Source organism: Camellia sinensis, chromosome 9, assembly GCF_055761805.1.
Source record: "Camellia sinensis isolate YWXY chromosome 9, ASM5576180v1, whole genome shotgun sequence".
Taxonomy (NCBI): domain Eukaryota; kingdom Viridiplantae; phylum Streptophyta; class Magnoliopsida; order Ericales; family Theaceae; genus Camellia; species Camellia sinensis.
The window spans coordinates 147,394,976-147,410,440 of NC_138969.1; the positions used below are offsets into that span (position 1 = coordinate 147,394,976).

Genomic DNA, 15,465 nt, shown 5'->3' on the forward strand with positions numbered 1-15,465 from the left:
CAGTCCATGTTTGGCACTTCTTTCTAAAAATTAGTTTTCAAAACGATTTGCCGGATTTGGACTCTTTGATGATTCAGCGGTCTTGCATTGCACTCTGCGAGATTAGATACAGGACCGTGACATTGAGTCCGAACTGTAGTAAACCCATTGAACAAAACGGGATTTTTTTCCCAGGACGTTCGGGCGCATCTACAGCCCATAAAATCAATCCCCCAAACATTAACGATCTTTACCACAAGAATAGGGGATATTGGCATCATATCATGATGAGATATCGAACCCATTTCCTGACAGCTCAAACAAGTTCTACAAAATTGATGGGCATCTTTAAAAATTGTGGGCCAATAAAACCTACTTTGTAAAATCTTGGCGGCCGTTTTATGCCCACTAAAATGACCGCCACATGCAGAAGAATGACAAAATGTAAGAATGCTATGCACCTCACTCTCTAGCACACGCCGTCAGATCACTTGGCCGGAGCAATATTTAAACAACTCTGGATCCTTCCAAAAATAATACCTAACCTGCGAAAAGAATTGGTCTTTGTCTTGCTTAGACTAATTTTGAGGAATTTGCCTAATGGCCAAGTAATTCACAATATGTGCAAACCACTGGGGGTTCGCTCATGACACCACAAGAAGTTGTTCATCCAGAAACGAATCATGCAAAGTTAAAGGGTCACTATTATACTCAACAAGGACTCGGGAGAGGTGATCCGCCACCACATTCTCATATCCTTTCTTATCTCGGAACTCTAAGCCAAATTCCTAAAGGAGCAATATCTATCTAATTAACCTAGGTTTGGTCTCTTTCTTTGATAGTAAATACGGCAAAGCGGCATGATCAGTGATGACTATGACCTTGAAGCCTAGAAGATAGGACTGAAATTTATCTAAGCCAAAGACCACACCTAGCAACTCTTTCTTGGTAGTAGTATAATTCAATTGTGCATCTGAGAGAGTGCGACTAGCATAGTATATAGCATATGATGCCCTATTGACCCTTTGGCCCAACACAGCCCTGACAGCATAATTTGAGGCATCACACATGATTTCAAAGGGAAGCAACCAATCCGGTGATTTCATGATTGGGGCGGTAGTAAGGGCCACTCTTAGGGTTTCAAAGGCTTTCAAACATGCCTCATCAAAGATAAAAGGTGCGTCCTTAGCGAGTAAACTACACAAAGGACGCGATATTTTACTAAAGTCTTTGATGAACCTATGGTAAAAGCCTGCATGCCCTAGGAAAGACCTAATTTGACGCACAGAATTGGGTGGAGGAAGGCCTGCAATGAGGTCAACCTTAGCTTTGTCAACCTCTATGCCTCGAGGGAACACAATTTGTCCCAACACTATACCCTCACGAACCATAAAATGGCTCTTTTCCCAACTCAAAATTAGGTTTGTCTCCACACAATGAATAAGGACTTTGGTTAAGTTCTGGAGACATTCCACAAAAGACGACCCAAACACGGAGAAGTCATCCATGAAAGCCTCTAAAAATTTCTCCACAATGTCAGAGAAAATGGCCATCATACACCGTTGAAAAGTTGCTAGTGCATTACATAGCCCAAAGGGCATGCGCCTGTAAGCAAAAGTGCCAAAAGGGCAAGTGAACGTGGTCTTTTCTTGGTCAGCGGGGTACACAGGGACTTGATTATACCACGAGCAACCATCAAGAAAACATTAAAAACCCTGCCTCGCTAACCTTTCAAGAATTTGATCAATAAATGGCAAAGGAAAATGATCCTTCCGAGTCATGGAATTCAATCCATAAATGGCAAAGGACACGACACGCTGGGACACGTTCAATATATATAATTTTATCTTTTTATTATGTCTAAAATTGGGGGGGGGGGGGGAAATTCATTGAAAGGTAATTAAAAATATAGAAAAAATGAAGAGGGAAAAAAAGGTGGGGCCTAGATATAAATAAAAAAAATACGATTTTTGTTATAAAAAATAAAATAAAATAAAACCGAAGATATTTTTAATCTATACTCGGAGAGAGAGAAGAAAAAGAAATTAAAAAAAAAGTATTTTTAGACTCATAAGAGAGTATAAAATATATATATATATATATTTATAAATACAAAACATAGACCAAAAAATACAGACGAAAACATAGAGAGATAGATCGAGAGAGGACCCGTGAAAAAGAGAGAGAGAGAGAGAGAGAGAGAGAGAGAGAGAGAGAGAGAGAGAGAGAGCCGAAAGACACACAGATAGAGAGACGACCTGCAAACTGAAGAAAGATGAAGAAAAACGAAGCAAAGAAGAATGGAGGACATATCTCGATCTAGGTTTCAACTAGTTCAGGTTCTCTGTTCTTCTCTTCTCCTTCTTCAATTCAATTTTCTGTTCTCTCTCTTCTTTTTCAGTTTTGTTTTTTTATAGTTTGGCCCCATTTAGAAGTTTCAAAAATTACATTTTGTTCCCCACAATGTCTGAAACGTGTCCCGAGCGTGTCCAAAATGTGTCCGACTGCAAAAAATTCAAAAAAAAAAAAAATGGGGACACCTTAGGGAGAGTGTTGGACAAGTGTCCACAGCATGTCCAACGTGCGTCCGTGTCCAGCACGTGTCCGACACTGATACGTAGGCCTTGGGAAGGTGTTTGTGCTTCATTGGTGATAATTAAAATTAGTACTTCGTGTTGGTGTTTTTAGTTGAATCTTGGTTCTTGAAAGTTGAAATGCAGATTCTAAGCCTTTTGGGCATAATTTGGTTTTGTTGGTTTATTTAGGAGACTTGATGAGAATGAACCTTTCTTTGCAATGTAGGTGTTTCAACAAGAAGTTTTGGTGCTGCTTTTTCTACATTGTCAACTGCTATCTAAAGAGCATGTGTTTGAGAGGGAACCTTTTGGTTGAGCTATGACCTAATTCCTAACCTTAGTTTTTATGATTTATTCCTTCGTAAGAGAGTTGTAGAAGTATAGGCTTATTATAAAGTGCTGTTATATTTCCTTAATTCATTATTCCCATTTCCGTCCAACTTTGATATTTGACTACTCATAGTATGCAATGCACATGAAAAAGTATCATAAATCATTTTTGAATTACAAAAATGTAGGGACACATTGTGGACATACTATGCAATATATTTCTAGATCATGCTTTGACAATTTTATTTGATTCAACATCTTCTTCGCCAAAGATACTGTGCAATCACAAGCGCTTACTATCGTGGAGCTGTTGGTGTTTTACTTGTCTATGATGTTACCCGGCATGTCACATTTGAAAAATGTGGAGAGATGGTTGAAGGAACTTTAAGGTCACACCGACCCCAACATAGTGATCATGCTTGTCGGGAACAAGGCAGATCTACGCCACCTTCGTGCTGTGTCCACCGAAGATGCTAATGCCTTTGCTGAAAGAGAGAACAGTTTTTTCATGGAAACATCAGCTCTTGAGTCTTTAAATGTCGAAAATGCCTTCACAGAAGTGCTAACACAAATCTATCGTGTCGTCAGCAGGAAGGCACTTGACATAGGTGATGACCCAACATCAGCTTTGCCCAAGGGATAGACGATCAACATTGGAAGCAAAGACAATGTATCGGCTGTGAAGAAAGGTGGATGCTGCTCTGCTTAAGTCTGGAAAAATGAGGATTCTGGTTAATGGGTTTTTTATTTATTTTTATTTTTTTTATGTTATAGGATTCTAAGCCATGCTCGTATCTATATAACAAGGAAGGGTAGTTTTTGAATTTTGATGGGACTTTTGTCCCTTTGTCAAAATGTGATCCGTTAGATTAATTTTATCCAACAGCTCAAAAATGTCCAAGACACATTATCTTTCAATGGTTGAGATTGTTTGTTGGCATACATCCTACAGTGATATACATTTTCTCCTTATGTTTCTTCTTCCCTTCCATCCCTTTCTCTTCAGCTCTCTCTCTCTCTCTCTCTCTCTCTCTCTCTCTCTCTCTCTCTCTCTCTCTCTCACATTCAAAATTGAGTTGTCACCTTCATCTCTCACTCTCAGAGCTCACTCTTCATCTTCAATCTCACTAGCAACAGTCACGGCCTCAATGTCATTAGTAGATCGGCTACTTCGCTGATGGTGGGTTTGTTGGGTACTCTGTTCTGCAAAGGTAATACTCTCATCTCTTTCTTAAGCAGTTTTTCAAAGTAAAGGTAATACTCTCATCTCTTTCTTAATAGATTATTGATTGTATATATATTGATTATAGATTTTTTTTTGTTTTTTTTTCTTTGAAACCACAGAGATCATCAATTGATCATTAGTGGAATCAAACTATGAGTATTGTTTTTCTTTAATTTTTTAGATGCATGTAGGATTTTGGGTATACTTTTATGGGTTTTGTTGATTTTTCTTGTTCATATATTATCTATGTATATATATACACACATATATATGAAGAGTTGGTTGGGTTCCACAAAACCCATTTACTTTGATTTAGTAGGAATTTGTGGGACTATTATATTGAGTTACTCTATTGAATGGTTGTTGTGCCATTACTATTGTTTGGTTGTTACAAAAATGTTTGATAACCATTCTATCTTCCTTGCTTATTAAGTGTTCGATAAAATGTTTCAATGGAATTTACACACACACAAATTGACTTTAACACACACCATACACATTGGTAATTTTCAACATAAAAATTCATAACTATCTTATGATGTGCATCCTTCTTTTTTTTTTTTTTGACAAATAAACAAACTTTATTAATATGATGTGCATCATTTTAAGAGTGGACATTATTAATTTCCTCTAATATATGAGAAATCAATATTTAGCCAAGAGAATGCATTAAAATATATATATATATATATTCAAAGAACAAGATTGAAACCTTAAACAAATAATTATGGGTTTGTTGGGTTTGTTGGGTGCTCTGTTCTGCAAAGTAAAGGTAATACTTTCATCTCTTTCTTAATAGATTATTGTGTGTATACATATTGATTTCAAATTTTTTTTTTTTTTTTTCTTTGAAGCCATAGAGACTATCAATTGATCATTAGTGGAATAGAGAAAGAACGATTCCCAAAATCAAACTGTGAGTATTGTTTTTCTTTAATTTTCTATATGCATGTAGGATTTTGGGTATACTTTTATAGGTTTTGTGTTTTTTCTTATACATATATTATATAGATATTAATCATGTATATATACACACATATGAAGAGTTGGTTGGGTTCCACGAAACCCATTTACTTTGATTTAGTAAGAATTTGTGAGACTATTATATTGAGTTACTCTATTGAATGGTTGTAGTGCCATTACTATCGTTTGATTGTTACTAAAATGTTCGATAACCATTCTATCTTCCTTGCTTATTAAGTGTTTGATAAAATGTTTCAGTGGAATTTACACACACACAAAGTGACTTTAACACGCACCTGTAGACACCCCATTTTTGACCGACCTTAAGACTCAGACGTCACCTATTGAGCGCTTGGTGATGTTGCATAATGTGCTTGTTCAGAAGCTTCAGAGTTGCGGCCGTGAGCCCTGCCTCCGGACTTCCGAACCCTCTTCTGTGCCTTGTCTCGGTTTGCGAACCAGACTCGGTTTTCTCTGTTTCTTTTCCTGAGGGGAGGGAGAGGTCCCGTAGACCATCTCTCAATGTTCGTAGGCTACATTTGGTGGCCGTAGGCCATTTTTCCCATTTCGGAGTCCGATTTCCGGTTTTCGGAGCCGTCAGGCCGTGTGCCTCGGTTCGGGACCGCCTAACCATCTCCGTTTGCTCTGATTTTTGGCATACTTCCTATTTACTCCCTTTTGAGGGACACTGGGGGCTGAGAGACCCACTTCGTGGCCGAATGCCACTTTCGGTGCTTAACAGCCCATTTTCGGGATCTCGAACTGCGTGTTTTGGTCCCCGAGCATTCGTTTTGCAACGGTTTTCGTTCATTTTTGGTAGGTACCTCTGTTTTATCACCGGGGAGGTCACTGAAGGGTGGGAGGCCAGCAATTGTTGCAGCAACCAGTTATACATCCTCCGGCGCCCGTTTTTCGCACTTCCGGGCTAATGTTGAACACCTTGGGCCCATTTTCTCGAACTTTGAACCACATATTTGTGATGTACACACATGAGAGGACCCTAAAAGTTCATGGCCGGCCGTTAATTCAACTTGACCCTTTTGAACCCCTCTTTCCGAGCTAATGTTGAACCCCTTGGACCCACTTTCTTGGACTTTTAACCACATGGTTGTGTTGTACACACATAGGAGTACCCCACCAGTTGGTGACCGGCCAGAAAATATGATTGAACCTTTTGACCCCTAGCCGGCCGGCTAGGGGGTGTGGCCGGCCGGCCACCTTGAGCAAAAGTAATAGGCCGGCCGTGTTCCTTGCACTGTGCACTTTACAGCTGTGGGGCAATATCCCCCAGAAAAGATCTTTATCCGGGGGATATTTTGTGGGGAAATTTTGCTCTCCTTTTCCCCCACCTTTACACCCCCTTTTGAACCCTTATAACCAGCTGGTAGCTTCACTTACAAGGGTTAGAAAAATTGTTCTTCAAGTCTACATACACAACTCCATCTTCATCCTTCTCAATTCTTTGAAAAACCTTAAGTCCTTAAGCACCATTCCTTCTACACCACCAAGCTCTACCACCACCACCTCATTTCTAGAAACAAGGAAGGTTTCTCAAAGGCCAAAGAAGCTGCAAATTGATCCAAGAAGCAACAAAAGCTTTAGTCTTCAAGGGTGAGTAACTTTTCTTCACTTTGACCCTTTTTCTTGATCCATTGGTAAGCCCCCTATGCTTTTTGTTTCAAGCTCCGGCCCTAACTGAAAAGGGCCCTCTTTTGAGCTCATCTTCACTTTTAATTAAGGGCTCAACCCTGTTTGAGCCCTCCATGATACACTTGCTTCATTGATCCTCTTATATGTCATAATCTCGCATGCTATTTTTGGCCCATGAAAAATCTGTTTTTGAGCATGTTGTAAACTGATATTAGGTTTATTTTGAGCCCCTCTTCAACATTGGAGAAGGGCTCAACATTGTTTGGTGCCTCCATGTGTCACTTGTAGTTATATCCCTTATTCGGCCCCATTTTTGCATAAATTGGCAGCCCCCTTTGCTTCTGTTTTTGGACCTTGGTCCGAACTGAAAGTGGCCTTATTTTGGCCTATAATTCATGTTTCATTAACACTTTTTTTCTGTTTGGAGATTATTTTGTATACTTCATGTTATAGCACCTTTTGAGCCTCATTTTGCATCACATTTCTACCATGTTTGTATACTGATTTTGAGGCTTCCATATACTTTAAATATTCATATTTTTGGTCCCTCTTCAGTGTTGTAGAAGGAAATTTTTCAGTTTGGGTTTTGCTTATATCACTTGCTTCATTACCCCTCTTTTGGCCCCTATTCTTGCATGCTATTTTTGCCATACCTATGCTTGCTTTTTGGCAATGTTTATAACTGTGAAAGTGCCTTTTTTGGGACTGTATAGCTTCTGTCTTTGCATTGCATGTCCATATTGTGCATGTTTGGCATAGCTATAGGTCATTTCGGATGCCTAAATTCGCATTTCGGGACAATTTCATGCATTTGGTGTCATTTCGCTTCATTTCGGGACTGTTTTCCCCCATATTTTGTTGCTGAAATTCTGTTAGAATGATTGCCATCATGTTTCCATGTCATTGCATCACATTTGGTCATCGCCTCGGTTTGCGTGCCTGTGTGCACGCATTTCGAGGCACTCCATTTTTTATCCGCCGGCATCCGATGTGAGTGTGGCTGAGGCTCACTCATGTTGGTATAAGCCCATTTATCCATTTCATGTCATTACATCACATTTGGTCATCGCCTCGATTTGCGTGCCTGTGTGCACGCATTTCGAGGCACTCCATTTTTCATTCACCGGCATCCGATGTGAGTGTGGCTGAGGCTCACTCATGTTGGTATAAGCCCATTTATCCATTTCATGTCATTGCATCACATTTGGTCATCGCCTCGGTTTGCGTGCCTGTGTGCACGCATTTCGAGGCACTCCATTTTTCATTCACCGGCATCCTATGTGAGTGTGGCTGAGGCTCACTCATGTTGGTATAAGCCCATTTGTCATTTCCATGTCATTTCATCACATTTTATCATCGCCTCGGTTTGCGTGCCCGTGTGCACGCATTTCGAGGCACCTCTTTTTTATCCGCCGGCATCCTATGAGAGTGTGGCTGAGGCTCACTCATGTTGGTATAAGTCCATATCATGTTGCCATGTCATTGCATCGCATTCCGTCATTGCCTTGGTTTGCGTGCCCGTGTGCACGCATTTCGAGGCACCTCTTTTTTTATCCGCCGGCATCCCATGTGAGTGTGGCTGAGGCTCACTCATGTTAGTGTAAGCCCATATCGCATTTCCATATCATTTGCATTGCGTATCTCATTTTCTCGGTTTGCGTGCCCGTGTGCACGCACTTCGAGGCATGTCATTCCATAGCATTGTATATGTTAGGATTGTATCTTAGTTGCATTTCATGCATATCATGCATATTGCATCGTGTCCGGAATAGGAGTTAGCCCGGGCACGGGAAACGAGGTACATTTCGTACTCCGAGTGACAGAATGTGTCCCAATTCCCCAGTCATCGACACTCCGGATTATCCATGATGGAGTTAGGTTTTAGCTGTAGTTTCATGTGCATTCATTCTATATTGAGTTGTGCATTTCGACTCCTCGGCCATCATGCCTCGGTATGCGTGATTGGTGGCACGAGGATCGAGACATGCATATATCTGTGCAAATACATTGCTATGCCCCTTTCCTGCTCTCTGTTGTAGCAAATCAAGAATCAGCGATCTTCCGAGGCTTGGCACGCATGTCAAGAATAGGCGCAAACAGAGGCTAATTGGGGCATTCCGATGGATTTCCGTGCAAGACAACCCGGACATGCATCATCCCTCAGAAGCAAGGCAGTCCCTGGCTTGCATGCCAGTTTTATTCATTTTCTTAGTTAATTTGTTAATTAATTAGAAATCTGTAATATTTTGGACTGTAATATTCTTTTATTCGGGACTGTAATATTTGGACTGTATATTTATTCGGACCCTCCGAGTGAGGGCACAACTGTAATAAGTGTGGGTGAGTGTGATGTATGTCTTCCAACCCCACGTCTTTCTTCCCTTTTATTTATCCGCTTATGATGGTTAGATTAGGGCATGTTTAAATTAGCATACAGTATGACAGCATGTTTGCATCATTCATCTGTTTTGCATACACCGGGCTCGGCGCACCATACTAACTGCATCGTACTTTCAATTTCAAGTTGAATACATGGTAGTTGTAGCATTTCATATACCATCTTAGAATAGCCGAGCCTGCTATAGTTGCATTTTGCATGTGTTGCATTAGACATTTCTGTATACTTAGGATTCATGCATGATTTCTAATAAATGTCTATTTTGGCTTGGAGTACTCGGTAAGTTTTTATGCTTTAGCATCCTTGCATGCGTGTGAGTGCTGCCATGAATAGCATGTTTACCATGAGGCTATGTGCTTATCTGATATAACTGCCTGAATGCCTGTTGGTGAAGGTTGGGTTATCTGAATTGGAGTAAATCATCAAATGTTTCAAGCCTACCTGCGGGTAGCAAAACCTCTTTCAAAAAAGGGCAAACATGAAATGTTTTGTTCCAATTCGGGCGACCCGGTCTATACTTATATGCTGTGAGCATCACATAGTAACCTAGGCTAATAAACCGGAATAAGAGCACACAAAGTTTTCAAAAATTGATATCACGGTTAGTAGAGGCCGGTCTATGACCGGGCGAGCGGGGGTGCTCACGAAGTGACCTTCCCCAATCGTACCCAAGTTCCCGAGCCGAGGCAACTTTGGTGATGACGGACACGTGGCCTTTTGGCACCGAGTCAGGGTTTCCTAAATTTCCCAAAAATAAAATATTTAGGTGGCGACTCTGTATCTGGCAAAGCAGTCCATGTTTGGCACTACTTTTTCAAAAATCAGTTTCTCAAAACGATTTGCCGGATTTGGACTCTTTGGTTCAGATTAGGAACCGTGACATTTTAAGAGTCCGAGCTGTAGTGACCCCAAATGAACAGAACGGGAGCTAACCGTCCCGGGGCGTTCGGGGACGTCTACAGCACCACAAACATTGATAATTTTCATCATAAAAATGCATAACTATCTTATGATGTGCATCATTTTTTTTTTTTTTTGACAATAAACAAACTTTATTAATATGATGCGCATCCTTTTAAGAGTGGGTATTATTAATTTCCCCTAGTATATGAGAAATCAATATTTAGCCAAGAGAATGCATTAAAAAAAAAAAATTCAAAAAATAAGATTGAAACCTTGAACAAATAAATTATGGGTTAAAATTAAAAAAATAAATTATACAAAAACAAATCAAACCTGAACTTAGGCTTTTTGTACAAGAAAAGCAATTATCAAAATTAACCTGACCTACTTTCGTCAATTTGATAGAGATAAAGTCATTCTCATTCATTTTTTATTTTTGCAATCTCATTGATCAGAAGTACCATATGTATATACTTTTATGGCATTCGAAGAATATTCAATAATTTTTTAAGTATTTAATTATTGTACCATATTAATTTTTCAAGTCTATTAGATGAATTAATTTTTTTGTGCAAATTTCTTTTCCTTTTCCTTATTGTGATTTAAAATTTCTTTTCCAATTGTCAGTGCGGAATTTATCTGTGAATAGAATCAGTAATAAACTTATCTTTTCCCTACAAATTTGGATACTCTGTTTTTTGTTATCCCATCATCCCCACCGTCACCAATAAAGCTCTCACTCTCTGTCAAATCAAATGGGGATCAAAAGGAAGAAATTGGTTTCATGTTAATACCTATTTTTATTTCATGTTAGTCAAATGGGTTGAGGATTGTTAGCATTAAATGGGTTAATGTTAACATTAAGGTTAACCTGACTGTTAACATTAAGCCGAAAATAATATAGATGGTCATATTTTATACTCATAGTTTCTAATTAGACAAAATATTTTTGGTATTTATTGAATACTTTTGTATTTACTTAAGCTTTATCTAGAACATTATTTAGTGGTGATTTGCAGAATGATGATGAGTTGTGGTGCACAGCGGATGTGAGCAGTGGTTTTGTTTTGGGATAATGTTCTTATACTTTTTATTTATTTATTATTATTATTTTGAGAAGTGCTCTTCTTGATTTTAGATTTGGCGCTTCTTCATTTCTAAAAGATATATTTTGTTTATGGTGATTCTTTTGGATATATTTATTTATTTATTGTTACTTTTTTCAATTGTTTTTGGTATTGGTATATATCTAAGAATGTTTCAGTTGTAGTAAGAGTGCTTCAAAGTTGAGAATCACTTCCAATTTAATTGCTTTATTTACATTTATGGTAATTTGTGTATGAAGCATTGTGTTTGTGGTCCTATATATATGAATCATTTCTTTAAATTTGCTTAATAGGTTCATATTAGAGAGCTTGAGGAAGAAGTGAAACTTCTTAACAACCTTTCGCATCTGAACATTGTGGTAAGTATTTGATTTGCATTCTTATTAAAGCATTTTAATGTTTCTTTTTGTTGGTTATCCCTTAGAAAACAATTCAAATATCGTTCTATGCCTATCCATAAATTCTTCAAAAGGTAAGGTATAACTTCCAATTTCTGGTTGTAATAATAACATTCTAATGATTTGAACACATGCAAGTTTGTTCAAATATAAGTGATGATCCTCGCCACCATACATAGAACTTTCAACCCAAATCAAAGTCTAATTTTTCAAGGCAATTAAAATCCATTGGAGTTTCTGTTTTATAATTTGTTATGGTATTGCTTTGTTTTCACATAAAATCTATTGGCTTTGGTTTGGTTTCCTTTGCTTATATAGAGTTATGAGCCATTATATTGGTTTTCATTTTTCTGGATAATTAATTATTTTTTTTTATCCACCAATGTCTATAGCTATTATGGACAGTTTGGAAGTTGATTTCAATAATTTTTGACTTCCATGATTCTTTGATTTTGAAGACCAACACATGCTCTACATAGTTGATTTGTGGAGATTCTCTCTCTCTCTCTCTCTCTCTCTCTCTCTCTCTCTCTCTCTCTCAAGATTGATATTTGATGGGTTCAATAACTTTTTCGTGGTGAGCACCCAAACTTAGATTTTTAGATATATTTTTCATGTGAATGGGTTGTTATTTCGTGCTTTTATTGGTATATTAGTACGAGATTTTGGGATTTTTAGTATGTTGTTATTGCATTATTGTACCAAGAGGTTTTCATTTAAACCTTTCTCACCTTTGTTTTCCCCCCCCCCCCCAATATTTAATGTACATTTGTAATCTCATTATACACCACCAGTTGAGCCCACGTGTGTTTGGATTTTGTTTTAGGCTGAAGATTCATAATGGAATGATTCCCACTCACTACCACCCCCTATCTCAGTTATATCTAAATACAATTTTGGTTTTTTAAATTGGTACAAATGTATTCAATTTCCATGAAATTCGAAACTTTACTAATGGAAGCAATTTCAAGTTGAGGCATGAGTTATAGATATAAAAGGTAAATCCATGACTTAATTTGTTTTATACTTATAGAAGTTGAGTTGGAGTTTTTATTTACTAAGATTTCAAAATTAATGATTAATTTCAAGTTTTTATTCAAATTCAAATTCATGACTTAATTTCAAGTGTTTATTTACTTATAGAAGTTGTGTTAATGATTAATATTTGAATTTTTTTTTTTTCCAATTAATTGGTTTTGAATTTCATAACTTAATTATTTGGATTTGTAATATCATCCAGTTCAATTTTTGATTAATCTCATTAACAAAAGTCTTCTTATTTATATAGAATCCTCTAATTGGTTGTTTAGAATTTCATCATTATTAGTTGGTTTAACAGAGAAGCCTTCTATTTGTTAGCATGCTTTTAATTTGATTTCCAAATTCTTTTTTTTTTTTCATAGTGTAATGATTTAACTATGTTCATTGTGGAATCTAATCTCTATTTGTTCTTGGTATTATTGATTGGTAGGTTATTGATATTGACATAAAATAGTGCATCTTTAGCTTAAATTTTATATTATTAGTTTGGCATCTGCATGTGTGTGGTTTTGATTGATTGATTGAATTAGATGGTTTGATTCTTGGTCTAAAGAAACTAACAAAATGCATAAGAAAACAAAGTGCAATAGCTCATATTTTTGTCAGATTGATTCAATTCAGTTAAATTAATAGTATTGGGTAATAGTAAAATGAATATATACTGTCTTTTGGGTATAAATAGGACAGTTTCATGATTTCATTGTAAATTTTATCATTTTTACTTGAATAATCAAATGAAATTGGGAAGTTTGAACTAAAAAGTTTTGTGGATGGGGTTGTTTTGTTGAGTATTGCTCATTTGGAACATTTAATTTTGTTTTTGCATGTAACCTTTGTTATTAAGTGATTTTGAATAGAGCTTCAATTTCAATAGAGTGTTAATAGTTGTTGATTCACTTCCTGCCTCTCTCAATTAAATCTCAATTTGCTTTTTTATTTTTAATTTTTATACTAGTTTGCTTTTGGATTTAGTTTGTGTGGAATTCAAAATAGAAAATTGTTATTTTTTTAAGTTAAATTGAAGGTGTGAGGTGTGAGATGTTGTAGTGATGACTGAAATTTGGTTTTGGAGTACTTGCCACCATTGACTGAATTTCATCATAACTTTTCTAGCATTTTCTACTACTGATTTGGTTTCATTTGTAGGTTTTTGATTAGATCACGTTTTTTATGCAAGCGTGATTATGCTAATTACATTTTTTTTTACTTAAACACATAATCATATTTGAACTATTATTTTTTCCCAAGTGGATTTGGCATAACTGGTAGTTTTACCCTCTTTCCTAAATTGCGGAATTTAAGTTTTTATCATTAAGTTGATCGTTAAATTGTAATTTGTGAACTTTATCATTTCTTCTTCCAAAATTTTCTTTGTTAACATCTAGGCGATGACATTGGATGTTCAGTTCAAATATCAGTTCAGTTTTTAATTTGTAGTTCCTAATGTGCCATTATGGAGCAACAAGAAGATTTTAGAAAAATTATGAAGTAACAACCATTTGGGTGCTTTTTGAATGGCTAAGTTCTCTCTCTCTCTCTCTCTCTCTCTCTCTCTCTCTCTCTCTCTCTCATGTAACGTCAGCCACCGAAATCGAAGTTGGGTTGATGTTTATAAGTTTGATACAGAGGAATTAACGATGTTGACATGCCCCATAGCCACTGCACCCACTTAGTCTTTCCTCTTTGCCGGTATGTAAGCACTACTTCCTCAAATGGCTCTTTTTAAAATACCACTCTCCACCCCTCTTTAAAATTTTCTCTGATTCCCCCCCCCCCCTTCTATTGTTCATTTTCATCGCTTGAATTACAGGCTGTTAGGTGATGGAATATACAAGTGGGTGACATGGATTGCACAATTGGGAGACAACGTGTATCTAATGTAAAAAGCCTTTTCTTTTTACTATCATTCCTTCTTTAAATACTATAAATGCATACACATATGTATGCATATAATGTAATGGATAGAATGAATTTATTTAACGTGAAAAGATCAAATGGTTCCATTTGAAAGATATTTGTTTGTGAGACTATAGTTCCCTTTGAAAGATCAACTGGATTTGCAAATGGATCGTTTGATCTTTTTCAAGCATCATGCATTTATGGTGGTGTGCTACTGGCAATAAGAAATAATTAGATCTAAAATGCATATAGAGATGTTGAACCAAGCTTAAAGTGGGACTATACTTGAGGCTATATATATAGAATGCATGATTATTTATTTTTTGGTTTCAAATTAATTCATGAACTATATGTATTAAGTAAATCTCTCATGATTTCATATTGTAATTACAAAGTAAAAGGACAAGGGAATTAAAAATGATTGTAATTGTCTATATGTGTATATTGAAAGTTTCGTATACACTGTGACACGGAGTTTAACCTTGAATATAAAGAATAATTAATGGATTGAATAGATCATAACTACAATGTGGTGAATTTTTATCAGTATCGAAGCGATACATTAGTTTGTTTTAACTTTTATTTTTCATTGGTCAAAAGTGTATTAACTCGAATGTGATTTTTTTTTTTTTTTTTTTTTTGTCACCAAACTCATGTTTTTTTATAAACTTATTTATCAAATTACAATGTTGCTTAGCAATAAGTATTTCAACCATTTTGCTTCGATTTTTCAACTATAAGACAATGAAAAATGCTTGGGAGTTCTAATTACGCATCTTTAATTCACCCCTAATGATAGTAGAATAGATTTTACTCTTCACTCATTGTGCCTCCTCTCTTTATTCTCTCTCTTCCACCTTATTAGAGGTCAAAAGATGGACTATATATTAGGGGATATAACACCACTCATCCGCAAAGGAAATCCCTTTCCCCTCTTTTGAATTTTTTAAATTAAGGTTGTTTCATGAAGTTGGATTTTGAGAAACGAGTTCAAAAG

General features: G+C 36.6%; 1 long non-coding RNA gene across 2 annotated transcripts; it reads left to right on the forward strand.

Annotated features, from left to right (window-relative positions):
- Positions 1-1,867: 1,867 nt before the first annotated feature.
- On the forward strand, positions 1,868-14,581 carry LOC145798787 (uncharacterized). 2 transcript variants are annotated; one of them, XR_014340419.1, is made up of 3 exons: positions 1,868-5,026; positions 11,424-14,258; positions 14,380-14,581. It is a non-coding gene; the product is annotated as an uncharacterized LOC145798787 (long non-coding RNA). The 2 variants fall into 2 exon arrangements; XR_014340418.1 differs by having other exon boundaries at positions 11,424-11,489.
- The last annotated feature ends 884 nt before the right edge of the window (positions 14,582-15,465 follow it).